Raw genomic sequence first — 8,589 nt, forward strand, 5'->3', positions numbered from 1 at the left:
CATGGAGTGCACCAGGAATACCAGGCTGGGCAAGAAGAGTGGGTCAGGGGGAGAGAAGGCCCAGACCAGGGGAGATGGAAAGGTATTTACGACAGAGGAAACGATGGAAGAACAGGCACCTCTAAAGACACAACAATACTATTTAAGACACCACTTAAAACATGGGGACTATTTTGTGTGCTTGTGCGTTTGGTTGGCCGGTTTCTGTGCATGTGGTCTATACAAGTGTTCCTGTGGGTGTGTGGATCAGTGTCTAGTGTCTTCTTCTACTGGAATGGCTGGCCAGTGAGTCCCAGAGATGGATCTTCTCCACACATCACACACACTGTCGCACACCCATCTCTCCTGCACTGGAGTTATAGACACATGCTTTTGTACCAGGCTTTCACAGGTGTGCTGAGATCCAAACTCATGTCCTTGTTCTTAACATGACATTTCTTGACTGGATCCATATCACTAGTCCCATGGCGGTTTTGTTCATTTGTTTTCAATAGGTCTTGCTAAGTAGACCATGTTAGCCCCAACTTGTATGTAGATCATGCTAGCCCCAACTTGCATGAAGATCATGCTAGCCCCAACTTGTGTCAATACTCCTGCCTCTGTTTCCTAAGTGCTGGGATTGCAGGTGTGTAACACCACATCTGAGATGGGAACTGTTTCATTTTAATATTGATTGTAACAGATTTTATTCTTTTTAATTTTCAATCGTATATAATAAGAACTAATAGATTTTCTGTACCCCGATAATAGGTTTCTCCACCAACACAGTAAGCCAAATCAAGTGGAATTGAAAAAGTAGAGCAGGTTTATTTGGGCAAAGCAACTTCTGAGTGAGTTCTCCAGTCCCAGAGATCAAGGCCAAAGAAGTCACAGGCACCAACTAAAGCAGGAAGCTTATGTAGCTTGTAGAAGATGGGGTAATGATGTGCCCATCACAAGCTGGGTTTATGGTCAAGTATGGTCAAAAGCTGAACACTTTAGTCAAGGACTTGGGTAGCTGACAACTTCAGGGCATGAAGCTATAGTAGCCACCAAGAATGCAGAATTGGTTTTTTTAGTGTCTTCCCTTGTTGTGGAATGTTATTTTAAGATATGTTACATTGTTTATGCTGTGGAACATTTGTTTTAATGATGAAAAGATGTGTTGCATCCTTTTGTGTTGCATTTGTTTGACTCATGAAGCTTTGTTACTTTGCCTGTCTAAAACACCTGATTGGTCTAATAAAGAGCTGAATGGCCAATAGCTGGGCAGGAGAGAGAAATAGGCGGGGCTGGCAGGCAGAGAGGATAAATAGGAAGAGAAATCTGGGGAAAGAATGAGTAGAGAAACAAGGAGAGAAGGAGAGAGGATACCAGAGGCCAGCCACCCAGCTATTCAGCAAGTCATGGAGTAAGAAGTGAAGAAAGGTATAGAAAATAGAGAAAGACAAAAGCCCAAAGACAAAAGCTTAGATGGAATAGTTTAAGAAAAACTAGCTAGAAATAAACCAAGCTAAATTTGAGCATTTGTAAGCAATAATACGACTCTGTGTGATTTCTTTGGGAGCTGGGTGGTGGCCCCCCAAAAGAGTAAAGAATAGAAAACAAAAACTAACAACATTCCCTTTGTTCAGAGATTCTCTGTGGGTAGGGCTTAGAGAGACGGGAATAGGGCTTCCCAGATCCCGCAGGGGTGAGCTGGAAGTGCCAATCGAACAAGTACATAAGATACTTTTAACAGCTTGTGACGAGTCTTTCTAACATGCCATTTGTACTGATGATAACATTTGATGAGAGTATATTAATAGTACAAAGCAGTGAGCCCCATGGTGATACTTTTGTACATAGTCATATTCCAGCCCTTCTCCAGTATATTAATTGTACAAAGCAGTGAGCCCCATGGTGATACTTTTGTACATAGTCATATTCCAGCTCTTCTCCAGTATATTAATAGTACAAAGCAGTGAGCCCCATGGTGATAGTTTTGTACATAGTCATATTCCAGCCCTTCTCCAGTATATTAATAGTACAAAGCAGTGAGCCCCATGGTGATGATAGTTTTGTACATAGTCATATTCCAGCCCTTCTCCAGTCGTCCCTCTCACCACCAGCAACTATTTTTAAGTCTTTAAAAAGAAAAACTAACATTGCTTTTCTAACCCTCCCCCTAAGAGATGAATGTGGGCCACAATATTACCAAACAGTTACAATAACAGCAAAACTGGTAGACGGTCACATTCTGAGCAGGCGATGAAGGAAGACTGATTTCCAGCCAGGACAGCCGGGCTTTATCCCTGCTGAGGAAGCATCCATGCGGCCATCATGGAGGGATCAGACTGTCCTGATTTTAGGGGCAGAAGGCAACCGCCTGCATTCCTCTCAAGGAGTGTTTTTCCTCTTTCCCACCTGCCCATTGCTCATCCTCCTTTACACACATTTAAGACTGTCGGGAGACATGGCCCACTGAGCATCCTGTGACCCCGGATCTCTCACAGTCCTGCCCTGTACCCTCCGCCCGGGTCAGAGTGGTCACCCTGGAGCCACAGCACTGTGGCTTTCCTTTCTTTACTCCTTTCTGGATTCATTTCTGAATCATAATAGGACAATGGCCCAGTTAAAAGACCTTGTTTCTTCTTCTTCTTCTTCTTCTTCTTCTTCTTCTTCTTCTTCTTCTTCTTCTTCTTCTTCTTCTTCTTCTTCTTCTTCCTTCTTCTCCTCCTTCTCCTCCTCTTCCTCCTCCTTCTCCTCCTCCCTCCTCCTCCCCTTCTTCTTCCTCTTTCTCCTCCTTCTCCTCCTCCCTCTTCCTCCTCCTTCTTTTCAGTTCTGAGGATCAACCCCTGGGCCTTGTACACTACCACCTAACCAAGCTGAACTTGACAATGTCTCTTTTTTTCTGGTAGTTGTGTGGTGGCTGTCAATGGGGGCTGGGGGTGTTGCTAAGCACCCCGAGTGATCCTTCTGAAAGTTCTGGCCCCCTTCAAACCTCACCAAAGAAAGGGAGAGAAAGCTGTGGTCCAAATTATGGTCTCAGTTTTGTGCCTTTAAAAGATGGGTCTGGCATCACTGTGTCCTCTGGCATCCAGCTTTACAGCCAGAGGGAAGGGCATGAACAATACGAATGGGGTTCTCTGAGTGGCTAGGAATGTCTGCCATGAGGGAGCCAAGGATTCCGAGTAGGTGCTCTACAGGGCAGACCACCTCTGCCCCCTGGCTTTGCTGCCTCCAGACAGGGCCACCAACACGGGCCCTGGCTTAGCCGCCTCCAGAGAGGGGCTCCAACATGGGCCCTGGCTTAGCCGCCTCCAGAGAGGGGCTCCAACATGGGCCCTGGCTTCAGCAAGCTGCTTATTTCTCATCTTTAGGAATAAAAACTGCAATGGCTTCCAGGGACGTGGGGAGGATTCCATGGGGTACAACATCTACCCAGGACAGGCTGAGATCTTATTCATGTAGGCACAACTACTGATGACATCTCCGCAGAGCCGTTGTCCAGCTCTGAGGCGGTTCGGGCTCTTGGGGCCCCAGCTGTGCCTTATGAAGTGCACGGTCATATTCAGATCCGAGCATAAGATTTAGAGTGAATAAATGACTGTTTGCTAAATGTGGTGGTTTGTAAGAAAATGACCCCCCCAGAGGAAGTGGCACTATGAGGAGGCCTTGTCAGAGGAAGTGTGTCACTGTGGAGTGGAGGTGGGCTTTGAGGTCTTTTTTCTCAAGCTTCACTCAGTGTAACAGGCAGTAGACTTCCTGTTGCCTGCAAGATGTAGGACTCTCGAGCCCCACGCCTGCCCGCCTGCACGCTACCATGCTCCCCTTCATGATCATAATAGACTGAGTGTCTGAAACTGTACGAGAACCACCCTCAATTAAATGTTTCCTTTATAAGAGTTGCTTATAAAGTCATGGTGTCTCTTTTCAGCAATAGTAAGCCGTAAGACTGAAGTTGGTACCAGGAGTTGGGGATTGCTTTGATAGGCCTGACCATACCTTTGTTTGGAGTAACATGGACTTTGTTACTTTGTGTTAGGAAAGCAGTGGGATGCTTTAAGCACTGCATAATGGCATATTCTAGTAGGAGCATGTTAGACAGTGGTGCTGATGTGGAGAAGAATTTTAGTATGCTGCCTAAAAATCGTTCTTGTGATATTTTGGTGAAGAGAGTGACTACCTTTTGCCCTTGTCCAAAAAGTCTGCCTGAGGCTAAAGTGAAGAGTTCTGATTAATTCCCTTGGCAGAGGAAATCTCAAAACAGCCTAGTGTAGACTCTGTTGTGTGGACATTAGTGGTAACTCTGATGATGATTTATAAAGAAAAGGAGCAAGCTGAGCAAGGAAAAATATTTGAGGAGAAAAAGGGCACCAGAAAGCAGAAAGGGAGTGGTGACCTCACGGCAAGATTCCACTCAACTAAGTTTCCAACTTGTGGAAAGTAACTAAAGAAAAGTTTAGAGCCAGGTGTGGTGGTGCACACCTTTAATCCCAGCACCGGCAAGGCAGAGGCTGGCGGATCTCTGAGCTTGAGGCCAGACTGGTCGAAAGATCAAGTTCAAGAACAACCAAATTTAGGCAGTAAAGGAAAACAGAGAGCTGGTGAAGATGTATTTAAACAAGGGGGAAATGTTCCAGTCCCAGCAAGCAGCAAACCTGGCCGCTTCGGCCACATGGTTTTGGCTTTAGAGAGAGAAGAAACAGGGTATAGAAGTTGCCTCCATGCCCGAGGACAGCCACTGAGGCCAGGTATGTGTGAGGGGTGTCCCTGAATGGAGGCCTTGGAGAGAGGCGACTGTGCGAAGCCGTGAAGTTGCAGCCTGGGTTGCCTTGGAGAACCTAAGATGTTAGAGATGCCCGAGCCGTGGGATACCTGCTGAGAAGTGCTAACGGAGTGGAACCAGTCAAGAGAAAGTGTGCTGCAGACAACAAAGCTGGACGGAACTGGAGATGTGGAGAGCATTTTTGACATCAGACATGGAGATGCAGTTTGGGGTTTGCCCAGCTGGTTTTGGTCTTGCTTTGGTCAGCATTTTCCCAAGCTTCCCTGACACAGCCACCAGTCAGGATGTTTGATTCAGCCTCCCTGACACAGCCATCAGGCGGGATGCTTGGCTCAGTGACCCAAACTTTCCCCCTTCAACATCCATCTAGAAAGGCTACTTTGGCTTGCTACGTTCTGGAAGGATTTATTTCTGTTCCCTCTTTTGGGGCGCCCAGCACCCAGATCCCAAATAAATCACACACAGAGGCTTATTATTACTTATAAATGCCGGGCCTTAGCTTGGCTTGTTTCTAGCCAGCTTTTCTTAACTTAAATTATCCCATCTATCTTTTGCCTGTGAACTTTAATCTTTCTCTGTTTTATATACCTTTCTTTACTTCTTACTCCGTGGCGTGCTTTGTAGCTGGATGACTGGCCCCTGGGGTCTTCCTCTCCTCCTTTCCTTGCTCCTCAATCTTTTTCTTCCCGGATTTCACCCCCCATTTATTCTCTCTGCCCGCCAGCCCTGCCTTTCCTTCCTCCTGCCTTGCTGTTTACTAGACCATAAGGTATTACAGATAAGCAAAGTAACACAGCTTCACAGAGTTAAACAAATGAATGTCAAAGAATGCACCACAGCTTTGCATCATTAAACAAATATTCCACACCATAAGCAAGTGTAACACATCTTTAAATAAGACTCTATAATACCTAACAACTGAGCCATCTCTCCAGTCCTCTAGCAACACTCTCAAAGTTGCCTGAAGTTATATACCAATCTATCCAAGAGCAATTACTTACGTAGACACTGCTTTCTCTTATCAGTACTTTCATAAGCCTTCCCCATTCCTCTTTAGATGCAGTGTACTAGGAAAGAGAAATGAGAGAATGTGTGAGTGTGTGTGTGTGTGTGTGTGTGCGCGCGCGCGCGCATTCACGTGTGTGAAAGGGAGGAGAATCATTGGTTTCAAACTCCCCTGTGGGGTTGAGAGCAAGTCATGGGCTTTTCCCCAGGGTAAGGGTCTCCGAATCAGGAGCTGCACATTCAGGCTGCTGGACCTCACAGACTTCAGTGTCAGTCTTGAGAAACAGGAGGTCTTTATACTTCATTACACACACATCCCAAAGATAATAGAATAAGGCAGGAAAGGTTGAACGCAGTGGTTCAGGACTAGCCTGGGCAACATAGCAAAGAGGAGTGCTAGAGGGACAGACAGACAGACACACACACACACACATCAGAGCACATCAGAGAAATGCAAATCAAAACAACTCTGAGATTCCATCTTACACCTGTAAGAATGGCCAAGATCAAAAACACTGATGACAACTTATGCCGGAGAGGTTGTGGGGAAAAGGGAACACTCCTGCATTGCTGGTGGGAACGCAAGCTGGATGTCAGTGTGGCAATTTCTCAGAAAATTAGAAAACAACCTTCCTCAAAGCCCAGCAATACCACTTTTGGTATATATCCAAAGGATGCTCAATCATGCCACAAGGACATGTGCTCAACTATGTTCATAGCAGCTTTGTTTGTCACAGCCAGAACCTGGAAACAACCTAAATGCCCCTCGACCGAAGAATGGATGAGGAAAATGTGGTACATTTACACAATGGAGTACTACACAGCAGAAAAAAATAACAACATCTTGAATTTTGCAGGAAAATGGATGGAGCTAGAAAACATTATTTTGAGTGAGGTAACCCAAACATAGAAAGACAAGTATCACATGTACTCACTCATAAGTGGTTTTTAAACATAAAGCAGAGAAAACCAGCCTACAAATCACACTTGTGCAAATTCAATATCAGGACAGAGACCCACGGCCCAACATAAGGCCCAGTTCTAAGGCACCCAGCCCGACAGATTGAAAAAGAGCAAAGGCAGCTATGAAGGGTTGGAGAAAGTTGAGCCCAGTGTGGGGCACAAGTCTCCCTCCAGTACATCATAGACGGGAGGCAACACCTGCCGAGGGCATGCTAATTTCTCGGGGCAGCCATCCTCCGAGACAGCTGGTCCTCCAAGGCTGCTGCGCACAGAGCTTTCGCCCACAGCAGAGGCACCCCCTTGGAAGCCGGCTAAGCTGGTCTAAGACCTCCATGCCATTTTCCTCCGCAATCTGCACGATGAGGCTGTCGATCTGCTCCTGAGGTGTGGTCCGCGTGGTGGCAGAGCTCCTGGAACCCTCCATTAACGATGTGTGCTCATGCAGGCTCTGCACCTGCTGCTCAGACCTGTCCATCACTGCAGACACCTTCTGAAGATCCGTGGGACTGAGTGCCTTGTCCAGAGCTTTGGTCACCTGTGCCATATTCTTGGTCACCCCCTTCATGGTCACAGCCGTCTGCACCTTGGGGGCTACTGCATCCACACGGGACGCCATCCGGAGCTAGTTTACACCTCTGTTCTAGCAGATGGTATTCTCAGCACACCCGCAGGCACACGCCACATTTTTATTCTGAAGGCCTGCTTAGCCTTGGAGTCCTTCTCTGCCTTCTTGGCCAGTTTCTCTAGCTGTTTCGCTGTGAACTTCAACTGGAACAGGGTATCGTCCATGGCCAGTCAGGTAGTGCACCCCTCGGGGTGGCGAAGGGGACAAGATCTTAAGGACCCGCTATATCTGGGAGGACTTCCAGGGTCGCTAGCGTTTCCAGTCGCGCGGCCTGCTCTCGTGAGAAGACCCATTATGCTATAATTTTTAAAGTATTAAGGGAAAGGTAAAACAAAGAGCAGGTTAAAAACGGTCACCGTTTCATGATCAACAGACAGGTATCCTGCCCTGCACTTGAGGCTGCTTCCGGCTCCTTTCCGGTTTGCTCAGCCTTCATGTAGAACTTTAGTTTTCAAAGCTATTTCCGTGGGGACCAGCTGTGATAAGCTAAGTCTGGGCAGGTAACCCAAAGGAAGTTCTTTACTTCCAACCATTATCACCTGGGACTCTGGCCATTGATGAATTTAAATGGAATCTGGAGTCTCAGTAGTTTACCCTGAGACAATGCCTGGCAGGCCGAGATTGCCCGAACCCCACCCAAGAGCAGACCATTCAAAGGAAATACCTGGCATTCCAACTGCTGCAGATAGGGTCACCTGTCAGCACTCTTCACCAGGGCACCCCTAGACAAATGTCAGCCAATCAGGGGCCCTAAACCTCAGAGACCTCTCACCCCCACCTCTACTATATAAAACCCTATTCTAATTGAGCTCGGGACGTTGGACATGCAGAGAGACCGAGTTTGCAAACTTGATTAAAATAAAGGCTCTTTGCTTTTACACATGGGACTCTGTCTCCTTTATTGGCTTTTGTGGGGACCCCACGAATCTGGGCATAACAATTTCCATTTTGCCCTTTACATGTGAGACCCTGTGCTTGTAAGATAGTGCAGGTATTTCTATTAGAAGCCCTGTCACTAGAAACTGCCGAGTTTCTTTGACTGGGAGGTCATTGAGAGCGTACCCACTTCTTGAGAACTGGCATCGAGTGCTCCTGTAAACGCCAAGTTTGTGTTCCTCCTGCCAGACGTAGGTCATACAGATTACACTTTGCACCAAGCTCTTGCAGGGTATCACTTCCTAGCGTAGTGATCTTGAATCTTCGCCTTTGTCAAATATTTGGGCACTGAATGGAATTCTTAGGGGCC

At 46.8% G+C, this 8,589-nt stretch overlaps 1 pseudogene; it reads right to left on the bottom strand.

The window, feature by feature from the left end:
• Positions 1 to 6,268: 6,268 nt before the first annotated feature.
• Positions 6,269 to 8,585, bottom strand: LOC126508498 (charged multivesicular body protein 1a-like; annotated as a pseudogene).
• Positions 8,586 to 8,589: the final 4 nt, after the last annotated feature.

This window comes from Alexandromys fortis, unplaced genomic scaffold (genome assembly GCF_014885135.2).
Source record: "Alexandromys fortis isolate MF-2015 unplaced genomic scaffold, M_Fortis_MF-2015_v1.1 scaffold_79, whole genome shotgun sequence".
Taxonomy (NCBI): domain Eukaryota; kingdom Metazoa; phylum Chordata; class Mammalia; order Rodentia; family Cricetidae; genus Alexandromys; species Alexandromys fortis.